The 15,231-nt window shown below is 41.5% G+C and overlaps 1 protein-coding gene across 1 annotated transcript in view; it reads left to right on the top strand.

Moving 5' to 3' along the window:
* Positions 1–15,231, top strand: part of AFF3 (ALF transcription elongation factor 3) — a 278,863-nt gene that overhangs the window by 84,733 nt on the left and 178,899 nt on the right. The window lies entirely within an intron of this gene.

Genomic DNA, 15,231 nt, shown 5'->3' with positions numbered 1-15,231 from the left:
ACCACATGCATGCACAGGTTTCTGAGATTTTCCGGATCAAATATAATTTAACGGGCACAACATTTTTAAATGAGGGGTTTTTTTAAATTACTGTACCAAAAGCACCAATGAATAAACAATGTTTATTGAAAATATGCTTTGCTTGAACTTGGCCATTAAAGTATACAAGGGCTGAGGGGTTATTTTGCAAAGAAAGAATGAACAAATATATAAGGATAAAAGTAGAAAAATGGTTTAACACACAGCACAAAGATGTTTTTGAATGAATCAGTCTTTGCTATTTAATTTACATTTTGAGGGCTCATTAGGATGATAAATGACACTGCTGGAGAATAAAACATACTTCCTGAACAAAAGAAAATCTCTGTAGCCTAATAACATTTTATACCAGCACTTACATTTGTCAGAAGTGGATGCTATTTATCCCTATGATTATTTAAAAATCATTTTTATTGTCCTTTGTGCTGTGTCCTCTTCTGGGAATTTTAATTCAGAGTTTGACACCTACTTATTAACTTCCATGAAGTATGGAGTACAAAGGCTTATACTATATAAAGAATTCTAACCAGCCATGTTTATATTGCCTGCAGCAGTATACAAATTAGCTGAGTTTGGATTCATTTCTCTTAGAAATGGAAAAAAATTTGAGTTGTGTAACCTTTACCACCTCAGCAAAGTAAATGTGAGTTGAGCGTGGCTGACCTGGGCATACCAGGAGACAGCAGTAAGTCAAAAGAGCAAAGAGGAGGAATTTACGGCATTAATGTCATGAATTAGGAATCTCTGTGAGTTGAAAACTTTCTGTTTCATGTCTCCTCCTTCCTCCTCTGGAAGGATGAGGATGAAATAGGAATGCTAATGTTTCAAACTTCAAGCCCATCCACTCCTTAATCAGTAAATGATTACTTGCTGTCTTGCCATCTTCAGTGCTTATACATGCCTATACTCTAGAGTCAAAGGTATGCAAATACCAGAAAACAGACTATCTCTGAAAAAATGTCAAAATATTTTCATAAATTATACACTATTACAATAATTGTATTTTTATGGTTTGTCTTAGATGACACTGCTTTTGTATCAAACATTAGAGTTTAGAACCTTATTGAGCGCAAACTGTAATTTCACCTACGTTCCCTCTTCCACTCTTCCTGGAGTAGATCTGCTCCGCAGTAGCCATACCCGACCTTAAGTAGTGATATCACCTTAAGTCAAAGATTTCATTTGCTTTGCTGTGGCAACGCACCGGTTGCTCAGTTAGCTAGCTTTTTGTGCTAGCTAGAGAGCATGTGCAACAAGATGGCGTACAGGTTCGTTGTGGTATGAGGTGGGAATGTTTGATCTTGTTTTCCTTCCTCTTGCCAAAGCCATCCTCCGCTCCTTGCAAAAAGTCCAGCTGACAGTAAAGCAGGTAGCGGGATGCAGGAAAAGGAATTTTCTTACATCTAATTCTACAGATTCTCATACTGATTTTTCCATGCGCAAGGGAGTGCAGATCATCTGGAACATGAGATCCCAATTTTAGTTACCTTTTTGATTTCTGAAGAAATTGCCAGTCAGCCACCAATATTGTCTGTAGATTTTTGCTGTTTCATATTTTGTGGGCAAACATATATAAGAGAAAATTAAGGGAACATTTTGTAACACTGTGACCTGACTGTGATCCAGGTAATCAGTGGGCAGGCAGAAACGTCTGGTTACTTTTCCTCCCAAAGTGTGCTAGAGGTATTTCTGGGCACCAATGGCAGACTGCTGTTTGGAGAGCTGCTGCTGAGTCCTTGTAGACCTCTTCTTGTTGGCACCTCATGGCCAGACCGAGTTGCTGTGAGTGAAAGCCCTGGGGATACTGCTCCAGCGTGCACCATGCCCTGTCTGCTGTCTCATGAAGGACTGAGCCTGAGGAACCAGCTTAAAGTCTGCTGGCTTGATTTGGAAAAGCAGGGGTCTTGTGGACAGGCCTGTTTGTTTTCAGAATACCCATTTTAGGTTTTTAAGGGGGTTGTTTTTAGGGTTTGTTAGGACTTTTCTTTTTTCAGTTGATACCCTAGTTTTCTGGGGGAATTACATTCTGCCTACCTAAAATACTTCCAACCCTTTAGACTACAAAACGTACTTTTTGTTTTCCTTCCTACAAATATATAGTGTTGCCTGTATAGAATTGTAGCCATATTCCATATCAAAAGTTTTAAATGCCACTACATATCTAAATGTACTATATTACATATGCATCTGTTTACATATGTGTTTCTGATTGTGTGCTTGTAAAGTGCTATACAGGCCTTCATGGTAATGTGCATGCATGGAAAATGCAGATTGTTGCCGACTCTTTTCAATCGAGACATCTCCATTTAATCCTTTCCATCTGATCAAAAGGCAGGATATGCCACTTTTGAAAGTCCCATCTTTTGTGTTGGTAGCGTTGATCGAGCTCTGGACTGCAATGAGACACAAATAACGGGTGACGTTGGGTACGTTCCCACTGCGGTCTCTGCTGTGGTTAGTGCTGGTACAGACTGAGAGGTCCGACGCACAAGCGGGCACAGATGAAGAGCTCCTGCCTCTGCTGTAGGGATCCATCAGCTGTTTATGCAGCAGCGGCAACTGCATGACTGCAAACTGCAAAATCAGTGCTAGTTTATTTTAATATGCCAGACTGTAAACTGTAGCAATTCAGCAGCTGCTATGCAAGCAGGGACCTCCAAGAGAGTATCGGTACAGAGAGATAAGGATGGAAATGTAAGCTTGGCTTCTGTCTCATTCTTGCTGTTTTTTTCTTCTTTAGCTTAGAGGTAGAGATATTCTGGGTGGCAAATGAACCAATATCCCACTTTTGCAAAAGCGATGGCTTGGTTTTGTAACTATTTTCTAGGAATGAGTAATCCCATTGTTTCCTTGTATCTTGAGTTTATATATAGTGCCATCAACAAGGTAGCTTGGGCAGTGAGTGAGCAGTAACTGTTCCTCTACTGTGCCTGAGACCTGCGTAGGTGATTTGTGCAGATGGGCTGCTGTGCCTATACAGTCCCCATGGATTAAGTGTTACAGGCATTCGGCCCATAGCTGTCGACTCATTTCCCATCTGCAGGTATTTAAAATCCTGTTGTGTTTATAGTATAAATGTATATAAAATTTAAATTAGGCGGGGACTGCTCTTTAGCGTGGATTTTTCCACCAGCCCTACAGCAGAGTCAACAGCAACCAGCCAGCTCCTGACTGCCAGGGCTGTGCCTTCTCCTGTACAGAAACAGCTAAAAGTCTTTGCCTGCAACCCTTGCTAGAGTATCTTGTTTCATAGCTGTATTTCTCTGGCAGCAAAAGGATCATGAAAAAGAGAGGGTTTTGCCAAGAACATTTCATTCTGTTCCTCACAAAGTACCTGTTGCTGCAAATGGTACAGGAGCATCCATGTTTTGGTGGGGCTTCCTCGTCCTCTACCTGCCCCAATATTTAGCTGGGCTGCAGGTGACTTAGAGTGACACCTGCAGATAAAACATGCAGGAAATGCTGCTGGAAGTACAGCTGGGGAAAGGGAGCCAGAAAGCTGAAGGAAGCCCTTAGAATATGCATACCCTTTTGCATCTCCTTCATTTTTCTCTGGCGTCCCTACATGGCAATATGGGCACAGAATTAAAAATTAGAGCCCAAGAGCAGCTTCGCCCTTCTCTCCTCTCCAAGATCAACTGGCACCTGAAACTCCGAACCCTCCAAACCAAATAGTTAATTCTCAGAGGAATGAGCCACTCATCATTCCTTTCATAAACAAACAAATAAATAAAAGATACAAGGATTTGATCTGTTTAATACGCATTCTCTGAAAACCAGAGTGCAGGCTAAACATAGTAATCTGATGATTACAAATTATTCAGTCCTATAAACAAAGCATGACAATTGATGACAATGTGGTATCATATATCATAAATGCAGAGCATCCTTTCTCATCCAAAACAAATAGTTTGGAGTATTTCAAACCCATAACAAATATATTTAATGCAGATCACTGTGAAACAATGTGTGTTTCTCTGTTTCTAATGCTGTATACAAAAGCCAGCCAAGAGCTTTTTGTGTTTTATGCATTATATTCATTTCTGCTGCCAAATCTACTTACTATTGTAGTATTCTGATTTGAAAAATCAAGATTTAACGTATTTCAAGCAACGCTTGATGCACGCGCGTCTTAAAATCATAGGAGATGGTTTATAAAGTAAATTATGAGACCTTAATATAATTCCTGAGTTTCAGATAGATTTTTATCTCGCTAGTTAAAGTATTGATCACAACCCTTATATTCTATCAGTAGCTTGTTATGCGAGGCAAATCAGCTGCCATTGTTACCGGTGCTGAAAATCTCCCTGAGTAACCTGTGATAGGTTTATTACATAGGAAGCTTTGATCCTCAGGACTCAACTAAGATATTCAAAGTTCTTATAAAGGTGTCTTAGAGTCTGCGATACAAATTCAGATGTCTGCTGTCAAACGACTCCTATTCAGCAAACCCGTATGAGCCACCTTTGAAAGTCAAACAGCAAGATGACACCATTCATAGCTTGACTTTTGGAGAGGTCTTTGTGCTCCCCAGCCTTTTGGTACCTGACAACTCATTCCAGGCCGTATCAAAGTTGCATAACAGAATTTGTAAAAAGCTACACAGAAGAGTTTAATGTGTTGAGAACAAATAACTTCTTTGTTGATATCCACTGCCAGATCAAAGAGATGGAGTGTAATAGGCCCAGGACTCCATTACCTTCAGTTACACTGGGGAACAAAAGGATAAAATGAAACACTGAAAGGCAGCAGAGAACAATAAAAAAGGAAAATACTAACAACATTCAACGTCCTGAAACATGAATAAAAGCCACAGAAATAAATTCATCAAGATCACATAACAAAAGGGAAGCATGTGGCTTCTCAGCTCAAAGGCTTTCCAACTGTACTCCTGTTTTCTGTACATGTTGTTATAATTTGGGGTGCCACAAGACCTTCCAGTTTTTACAGGGACAGAGACCTGCCTCTGCCGCTTAAAAAATGCGGATTTGTTGTACTTGACCTAGATGGAAATATCTGTGAGCTGTAGCAGTATTAGAGATTTGCTCTTGATTTAGCTTCTGTTTAAAATGAAATGGGGCGACATTGAACATTTCTTCCTCCAGAGACAAAATAACATGTTTGTAAGTGGAGGATCGCCTCATCTGTTCAAAAAAATAAAAATAGAAATCCAATCCTTTTTGAATAAAAACAATGACAGTTTTGGAAATCAAACCCAAACCAAACCTAAGGGCAACCTAACCTTTCTGAGAAAATTCACAAACCGCTCTCATGCAGCGTAGTACTGGTTTTGGCCTGCAACCCAGTAAAAATTAAACTCTACTATCACTGTCCATTTCTTCCTTTCATTTCCCCCCACTGTATTGTGTGTTGCATGTGCACGAATGCTGGTGCATACAGGATTTAAAATCATTTTTTGGCAGTAAGGCTGTTGGGAGAGCAGTTCTCTGTAGGCACCAGCCAGAGCTTTGCAGTTCATACACCAGTCATGCCCCATGACACTGCACTGTTATGAAGTGACTTGTTGCTCATTTTCTGTATTAAAAAGAAAACTGTTAATGTGACAGTGAAAAGTGGTTACTGCCCCTGAGTAACACAGCAAATAGTTGTGGTTTGTACAGTTTTGTATTTCTGGGTTTTATAAGTGGTGCTCCATTAGCCTTTAGCTGTGTGGGAGAGCTCAATGCAAACAGCTGGGAACTGGCAAATGTCTACTCTGCTGGAAGGGCAAGCAAACTCTTTCAAAGACACAAAATCTGGAAAAGCTGAGGCCAATTTATCTTTCTACTTTCTCTCTGTATTTCACTGTTACTTGTAACAGCGATAAGCAAAAAGGAAATCAGAAAGCATTGTGACTTTCAGATGCAATATCCCCTTTAAAAGGGGATAACCCGAGAATCCCCTTTTAGGGATAGGGGGAAAGAAGAGAAAAGTGAAAGCCAAAAGAGAAAGTACTAAGATCATTTTAAGCCAACCTTTTGTCCTCCAAGCCTGAGGGACCAGCGTGGCTTCCATCAAAAAATGTTAACTAGTAGCATACGATTACTTGGGAGCTACCTACAACCTTCCCCAAACCTGGAACATTATTTTATTCTCCTGCTTCTGGTCTTGTGATTGCTCAAACAGTAGGGTGCTGGCACAGAGCCCACAGGAAAGCGGGGACAAGTGCTGGGCAGCTGCCCCTCCTTGGGGCAGATGGTTTTACAGATGTGGAGGTATCCTGACTTCTGGAGAAAAGTCCTCTGCAAGGCAGCACAGCAGTGCCTGGTTCCTGCCTAGCTGCCCAAAGGGCTTTCTGTCCCCCACCAAAGAGGACCAGTACGGGCCTGTGGTGAATTGACGGGAAAATAAATCTTTTGGTGGGATTTGGGAAAGAGAGGACAGGAAAAATAGGGAAGGTATTTGTCTGCTCTGCAACTTTATAGATTTGCTGAATTTATTGATTGCCATATTAAGGCTACAGTTGATAAGATTTGACACTTGCTTGGTTGGTTTGGACATTTTCAGGAAACTTTTGCAGAGGATTTTTGTATGGTGTATACATACATATATATATATGTATACCTTGATATATACATGGTGTCATGTACATTCTTAACTGGAAGAAACTTACATGTCTGAGCCCTAAGCAATTGCAGCACTGATGTTTTATTTGAAATTTTACATGTCCTATTAACTCTGCAAAACCTTTTAGAGAGTACTATTTTCAGTAGCTTTGCAGTGAGTGTGTTTCCATCAGTCTGTCAGTGACCACAGTATGGCTGGATTTTTCTTTTGACTTTAAGGAATGCTGAGAGCACAATAAAGCTCTGCGGAGATTTTCGCTGCAGCTTGGAGAATTGTGCTATTTATCAACTTCGGTGTGGATTTTAAGAGAATCCACCTGAGCTGACCAGAGGCATCAGGGGATTGATTTAAAGATGCAGATGCATACAGTAGTTCATCTTCATTGATAAAGCTTTGGGTATCTAGTAGCAAATTATATCCCTCTTGGGCAAATAAGTGTCCAAGTCATAATTGCCATGACCAGAATATGTTTTTGCAGTCTTAGCAATGAGACTGAGCAGTCGTTCTCAAACCAACGCATAGGATGCTCTGTTCCTTACACATAATAGACTTTTTTTTTTTTAACTCCCAATCCTGATCCGTATTTTCCATGAAACAGTTCTATTCTGTGGAAATCAGGGAAAGCAGTACAATGTAAGTGTCTCAGGCCAAAATTAATTCACTTTTAAGTCACCATCCAGAAGAGAAAGGAAATATGCGTCAGCTGTGCCTCAACAAGGTAGAAAAAGTAGTTTCTCTCTGGATTTGCAAATTCATGGTTTAACTCTGCTGGCTTTATCGCTAGATGCTCACTGGTCTGCTCATGCTTCAGACCTGCTCCATCAAGGGTTCTTAATGATTGTTGCCCTCATGAAAGCAGTTATAGTGAAAGAATGAGATTTATTTTGCTGGGGAGGAGACACTGTCAAAGCCAAAACTGTCAGATGTTGGTGACATCCTTGGACTAGCAAAAGGCTTTAGTAGAAAGCCAAATGTTACTCTGGTCTCCTGCTTGTGGGGTTTTTTACCTGGTAAGTCTAAATCAGGTCTCAGTTTCTAAAATTGAGAAGGTGGTTTTCAGCAATGGGGATTAATAAGAGCTTGTTTCTCTTTAGGAAACAGTTTTTTCAGTTCTATCATGAGAAATAGTCCGGTGTTACCTTCTGGAGATACAGGCTGCTGCTCAGTGTTTTGGGCTTTCAGCTGCCACATGAAGATCCTGTAATCCTCTTTTAGCCCTCTGTGAACACCAGACCCTCTTCGGACCTAATCTTTGAGTGAGGTATTGGGTAGAGCAACATCTTTGTTACCCATCAAGACAGAAACCACCCTTGTTTCCTTTATTCTGTCCTCAGCTTTGTTAACAGGATGGTCACCCAGACCTTTAATAGCATGTCGATGTTAGTATCTTTCCTTTTGACTTAGTAGAGATATTGTTCAGATGATGATGTTTTATCAATATTGAATTCCTCGTGCCAGGCTCCATTTCTTACTCCCTCCACCACTGCCCAAAGGGTAGATTTTTCCCCATGAGCTGTTTCTAAATGGATGTAAATAGGCTTTAAGGAACGCCTGATAGATGTTACTCTTTCCATCAAACACTCGAGTACGGGGCTTTCTTCCATCAGGGGCCTTTTGTGGGAGAGATTTCTGCAGAGTTGTGTACTGTGAAACCTTCTCTCTGTAAGAGGTTTAACCCTTTCTGCACGATAGTTTGTAATCACATAACCTTTAGCTCAGTGGGAATGAATACCAATTATCATTTATAAACAGTTCCTCTCATTATGCGCCTATTTATGGCATCTTTTATAGCTTGCTAATTACAAGCACACAAAACAGAAATGTTTGGAGTTAAATAATGTAAACAGGGATGTAATTGATTTTCATGTTGAATAGTTTTTATTGATTTATTGTTAATTAACATTTTTAAAGGATCTCTTGGCAAAATAATCCATTTAATTTATTGAATATTATACTAGCTGATGGTAAATTCATATTAAAATGTCACAAAAAGATTAACAGTTCCACAATACTTGTTTTTCCAACTGTTGCTGCTGTACAGATGTTATATATTCTCCCCAAACACAGACAATATATTAAATGCAATCGATTGGTCTCAGTCCAGGTCCTAGTGGACAAGTGTCCACATCACTAAAAATACCACATTCCAGTTGACACTAATTGGCCATCTGTGCAGCAGGGAGGACAGGCATCTAATAGGGAGAAAAGCTGATCTCTACCGCTCCGAGGGCAGGGTCCTTGGGTCGGCTGTTGAAGGACTGCGTGGGCTGAAGGGAGAAGCCCGTATCTTCGCTAAAAAGCCTTTCCTGCTGCAAACCCAAAAGACTCTGGTGTCCATAATGGGAACTTTCCAACAAATAGTCTGCTGCGTCAAGCAAGCAGTCACTTAATATGTTCAGAGCATGCATACAGTGCTGCAGAAAATGGAGTATGCTGAAGGCATTTCCAGAGGTTCCCACTGGCTTCTTCCAATTTTGGGGTGGGAAGAGGGGCTGTGGAGTCTGTTCAGGGGCTTGTGGGTGGCATTTTGGTGTATGCCAGTTGCCCTCACCTCCTGTTGACGTCACTGAAAGCCGAGGTCCCTTACACCTCCCAGGATCGAGCATGTAGCGAGGAGTAAAATTGCAAGTTGCAATCTTCATTATTACCATCCCATTATATTTTTCAAATGGGTAGCGAGAGAGTGTAATCACATCAGACCCTATTTTTTCATTAGTGAAGAAAAACATTAATATACTGTGACATGGTATTGATTTGATACAATCAATCTTTCCCAATAACAATAAAACCTTTATATTTTATTAATAGAACAATGCAGTTCTCCATTACAGATCCTTTTTATTGTTCTGGGTCACAGTGTAATTCTGGCATGTTTGGATTTTTATTTTTATGAATATAGTGTAAAAGCCTGTGAAATTGCTCCACTGATCTGCCAGTAGGTTTCATTTGAGGCTCTCAAACATCTTTTATTAGATGAAATGTTACCGGTGCAGCTCCAGTCATTGATTGTTCTATGGCCCTTAGGGGTGGAGAGGGTGGGGAGGTTTCAGAAGGGTTCTTGGCCTTTAATTATCTTGGGTTTTTTGTGGTGCGGACACTGAGACTTGGACTCAGACCATCTCATCAGTTTGAAGATGGCTGGACCCAGCACTTCTAAATCCCCTCCAAACTGGGCTGCAGGTGCCTAAGCTCTGGTGAAGCTCCCAGCAGCCGTCCAGGTGGCAGCCCTTCAGCATCACCTCACTTTCTGACCCAGGCTTTCCACACTTAGTTCAGGTCAGGCACTACATGGGAAGTGCTTCAAGCTCTGGGGCAGGCCATGGGCATGCCCTGGAGGAGTTACGCTCTAACCTCGTCTCCCTGCTATTAAAAAAAAAAATACAATACGGAGAATGCCTTTACTTGTACATCCACAGTAAATCCATCTTCAACTAGAGGCCAGCCTGAAGCTCAGAGGCAGGATCCTTTCAGGCCGCTCAGGTCTGCATATAGGGCCAGCACAGCCTAAGGCTGGTGGTACTCTGGATTATGGCTTTATAAACGCCTCTGCAGTCTTCCTTCTTGGAAGCTCTGCTCTCCAAAAGCTGCTGTCCTACCTCGGCTGTGCAGAGCTGCTGAGCAGGCTGTTCTGAGCGAGTCTCACTCATCAAGAGCAAAATGTGCTCTTGTCTGATTAGCGTCTCCTTTCTAATGTGCACGGCAAGTCTGTTGGATCATTTGGCATTTCTCTCTATCTACAGATATTTTTGATTCATCTCCTTCGATCAGCCAGAACATCTCGCTGTTCCTGGTACAAGACTGGGGCATCAGGATATTCCAGTTGCAGTGAGACCCCCAATTAGTACAGCCAGATACTTTCATTAAAACAAAGCTAGATGACTTCCATCACTTGCTCTTTATTCATTTTTTTGCTTGAAATAAAATCTTTGTTAACCTTTTTCCTCTTCCCTTTTGAACCAAGAACAATGTGCAAGATCCCATGGTAGGAAAAATAATCCCCATAATAAATATGAAGGCTCCATTTCAAAAGAGAATGGGCTTATTAGGGGTAACAGTTTATTAACAGTCACTGTAAATTAGATGGATTTAATAACTTTAATTAGTGCAACACTTTCTGACACAGAGCTTGAGGAGAATTCAGCTCTTCATCCCCGTCTCCCTCCTGCACGTCTCTGTGTCTAAGGAAGCGGCAGCAATTCCTCGTAGTAAAAGCGAAACGGCTCCTACTCGCAGCAATGCAAAGCGCAGGAGAAAACTACTGTATCAACAGACCGTGGCCAGCGGCACTCCAACTTAGTAGTAAGGAATAGCACGAGTGCAAAGTAAAGCTTTCAAATATCAGGAACGAGATAAAATCAAGCTTCCTGAGCCGTCTCTTCATTTCTCTTTCCTTGGCATAACCCTACCCAGTTCAGCCCTGCTTGCCTGCATCCTCAGGGAGAGACGAGGAGTCTTCTCCATTTAAGGGCTGTGAAGTGCACAAGCATTACTAATACCAACCAGTGAAACGAGGGGGACTACAGTATGCCTTGGCTCCCTGAAGTCCAGCCCTGTTAAAGTAGATGGAAACATTGCTGGTAGGTCTCACGTCACCCATCAAGATGGAAATGCCATTCTCGTTAGTTAAAAAAAAAAAAAAAAGAGAAATGCCCTTTTTAGTTCTGCTCTGGTCAGAGTCTTTTCCTACTCAGTCCTTTTCCTATGGGATGTTCCACTTTATCAGAACTGAAAATGTCTGTATCTGTGTTGATTTTGACGAAACCTTTTTTCATTCTTGTTTGGAGAAAATATTTTCTTAAAGTCAAAAATTACTAAATTTGAAGTCAGAGTGAAACGTTTTAGTATTTTGTTTGAATGACTTCTTGATTTAGGCCATATCTTATTCTGTAGATGTGCTTTTTATTTACATTTCTTAAAATTTGATGTTGAAGTGTTTTGATTTGATCAAACCTTCATTTCTCAACTAAATTGGAGAACACTTCCTAAAATTTCATTTTGAAGGCAATGATGTCACACAATTACGTTTTTAATGGGAGCATAGCCGGCGGGATAAAATCTACAGGTAGGTGCCTGGCCCCCAATTCAGAATGAAAAAACATTCCAAAAAGTGCGCATTTCCTGAGGGACAAAAAGTGAGTTTTTAACCAGGTCAAGGTCTAATTTTTTAACCAGCCCATCTTTTCTGAGGTCCAAAGTCCTGCATTGTCTCTCCAGAGCAGTGCGGGTTCAGTGCAGCCATCCCATAAAGAGCCTTTTGGAGGATGTAGCACATGTAAGGAAATCAACAGCAAGTTAAGCCCTGAATGTCTAAAAACCCTTCCTGGGCATCTGCAAATGACCGCTCCCAAAAAATTCATTTATGTGGCTTGGCTGTATTTCTGCAGAAACCCCAGAAGTCACCTCTCTGCTGTCAGGCACATCTCCCCATTAAATGTCATTGTTTTACTCCACAACTTGAAGGTGGTAATATCAGTTCAGAGTAATGACCGAAGGGAAGCTTTGTTGAGGGCAGTGGTTCTCCACAACCCAACAGGCAGATGCTGCACATATGAACAAGTAAAAAGATAAGGAAAGCACCTGTCAGCCTTACCCCGTGAGAAACGCTAGCCACTCTGACAAAAATGAGGACTGGGAAAAGAACATCTGTGTGATGCAATGAATGATGCACGTGTGCGTGAATGCAGCCCTACCAGGGAAATGACTGCAGAGAGCCCAGAGAAACTTGGGTTTGTAACGGTGACTGTGAGCTCTCCTTTCTTGAGGGAAATGAATATTGTTCTTTTTTTAAGCACACAGCTGCTTCCTTTTACTGACATCTCCTGGATCCCCCGTACTTATCTTCTCCATACTTGTTTATTTTACAGTTCTGGAAGTTCCTTTCTAGCAAATGGGTTATATAGAAAATGTTATGTATACGTGTGTGCATGCATGTGTGTGTATCTCCATACTTTCACATACTTTGCCTGGCAAAGAAGCATTTCTAATATGCTTTCATATCAAGGTCCATCAATGTGGGCTTTCCTCCCCTTTTTCCAGTTTTTTTTAATCATGGATTTAGGTTATTGCCTGCCAACATTTACTGCCTGGAGCTTCACTGTAGGCCTGCAGCCCCGTGTTAAGCAGTGCCGTGCAGTGCCTGTGCAGCGCGGGGGTGAGAGCTGCCCTGGGGGCAGAGGTGGCAACCAAAGGGTGGCCGCGTGGCCACCGCTGCCATGCCGCTGTTTGCAGATGACCGGCCTTCGAACGCCGACACAGCCAGCCTGGCTCCCACTGAGTGGAAGAGGCCAGCAGGTCTGCTGAGTGCATGCCTCGACCTTCTGGAGATCTTAATCACACCTAATCTATAACGGAGACAAAATCCAATAACTTCTGGACACTTTGTAAGAACACTTAGCACAGTCCAAATAATAACAGCACCAAAAGCTCGCACCATAAAAATCTCTTAGGCTAAAATGGAAACAGATACTTGCAGAAGATTTTTCTTTCTTTCCTTAACACAAAGATTTGAAAGGGGGGAGAAGTACCACAGATAGATAGGCAATTCCTTTCAGAGGGCTTTCTTTATATATCTCCATGTGAAAGCTGTTGCTAAGGGAAGAAAAAATAAAGTAATGCTCTGAAATAAAATTTGTACAGATGTAGCTTTTTTTGAAATGACATCCCATTTCTCAAGAATTCGATGTAGCCTTTAGTCAGCCTTGTTTCTTACAGTTCTCTGTGCTTTGCATGGTAATTAGCTGCTCGTGTTATCAGCGGTGTGATGCTCCCGGCTATTTCTTCAGCAGCCACTGCCGTTATCCTCGGCAGCAGCTCCTCGCATCCTCCTGCCAGACTGTACGCCAGCCGCACATGTGTGCAGATGTTAGGCGTTCTTCAGGCTGTGCTGACTGAGGAACAAAGGTAATGGGCACAGCATCAGAGAGGGAAGAGGCTGGAGCCCGCTTCCCCCGACAGCTCCCCGAGACTTGCCAGCATTTCGCTGATGGTTCATTGGAGGTTCAGTGAGGCGAGTTTGTTATGACAGATCGCAAATGCAAAGGGAGGCAAATGAGCTGGGTTCATCAGTGTCAGAATAAATGCAGGGTAGCAGCTCCTTGGCTTAGTTGGGAACAGCAGCCTCAAAACCTTTATTTTGTTTTAATATTTATTTTTAAGGAATTAAAACGTTAATTGCACAACTGTACTGTGGCGTGCAGGCTATCGAGAGGGTGGAGGGACTGCTTTGCGCAGATTGCCGGCACTTCTGACATCAGCCTTACGCAGGTGCTGCGTCACGCAGCCAGCACTGACGCAATAGTGTTTGGATCAGGCAAGTCCATTGATGCAAATAGCGCATCGAGTGCTCTGTGCTATTTTTTGCCTGCAGGTAATGCAATCTCTTCTTTTAATTCAGATTTCAAGGAACATTTACCAGCCTTTTTTTTTTTTGTAAACTAAAATATGGCAACCTGAAGTTAAATTCAGGTTGCCAGATTCACGGCAGTGAGGGTTCCTCTGTAACATGCGTAGAGATGTAGAGGAGACGGAAACTTTTAGAATATGAATGGGGACTCTTTTCCATACCGACACCTACAGACACTTTTCAGACATACATTAGGTCCCACAAAAACACTATGCATTGTATTATATGATATCATGAAGGAAAACATAATATGGCCCCAGGCCATATGAATTTGAAGTTGCTTGCTGTGTGCAGAGCATGGTCTCTTAACTTCCCCACCCTTATTCTAGAAAGTTTGATATCAACAGTAATGTAAGATCCTTAAAAGTATTCAAACCAAAAATAAATTACGAAATTTATATTTGGCATTCAAAAGATGAAGAACAAAGAGGAAAATATAGAAATTGAGTTTTTTTCCAAATATTGTTTTCAGTTTTGCGTATCTTGTCTTTGGTTTTGTGTTTCCAGGGGTTTTTTGCCTTTTGAAAGGCAGAGTGATGCTATTGAGAGAAAGATGTGAAAAGTTTTTTTATTCCCTGCCCAGAGAGATGATGCGCTAGGGAGAATAGCTATAGTTTTAGTTCTGTGGTAATGGAAAGTGTAATTTCTTGCTGATGAGTATTTGCACTTATTTCATTACACTTCTAGAAGGGATATTTAATTTTGTAACAGAAGCTTGTTTCTAACCCTGCTCTGAAATAGCCTATTGCCAAATTTACCTTCAATAGTGTTGTCTTCACACAAAAATGAAGAGCACCATTTTACCGTATGTTCAATGTATTGTATACAGCGTAAGATGGTAGGTCATCTCATCCCTCCTTCTGTAAGATGGCAATGGACTAAAATAGCAGACTTGGGATCGGGCAGTAAATTCATTGCTCTGTAAACGAGATGTTCATGATGAGGGCTTTACACTCTCCACTGTTGTTAACGGGATAACAAGACGTGGACCAGGGTTTGGGGAAGGAAAGGGAGAAAAATGAAGGAAACCCAGAGAGCAGAGAGAAATAAAAATTAGCTAATATGAATTTTAAAATTCTTAAATATCCAGAGATTGTCGTGGTGTTTCTGTCTGCCTTGTTAACTTCACTGGCAACATGAACTCTTGCACTTGCACTCCTGCTCCAGCATCAGGAAAGGTCGCACATGGCGTTGTGCAGCTCCTCGGGGACAGGGCTGAGATC

This window comes from Mycteria americana, chromosome 1, assembly GCF_035582795.1.
Source record: "Mycteria americana isolate JAX WOST 10 ecotype Jacksonville Zoo and Gardens chromosome 1, USCA_MyAme_1.0, whole genome shotgun sequence".
NCBI lineage: Eukaryota > Metazoa > Chordata > Aves > Ciconiiformes > Ciconiidae > Mycteria > Mycteria americana.
Note: the sequence above shows the minus strand (reverse complement) of the source record. Positions and strands in the feature narration are given on the sequence as shown.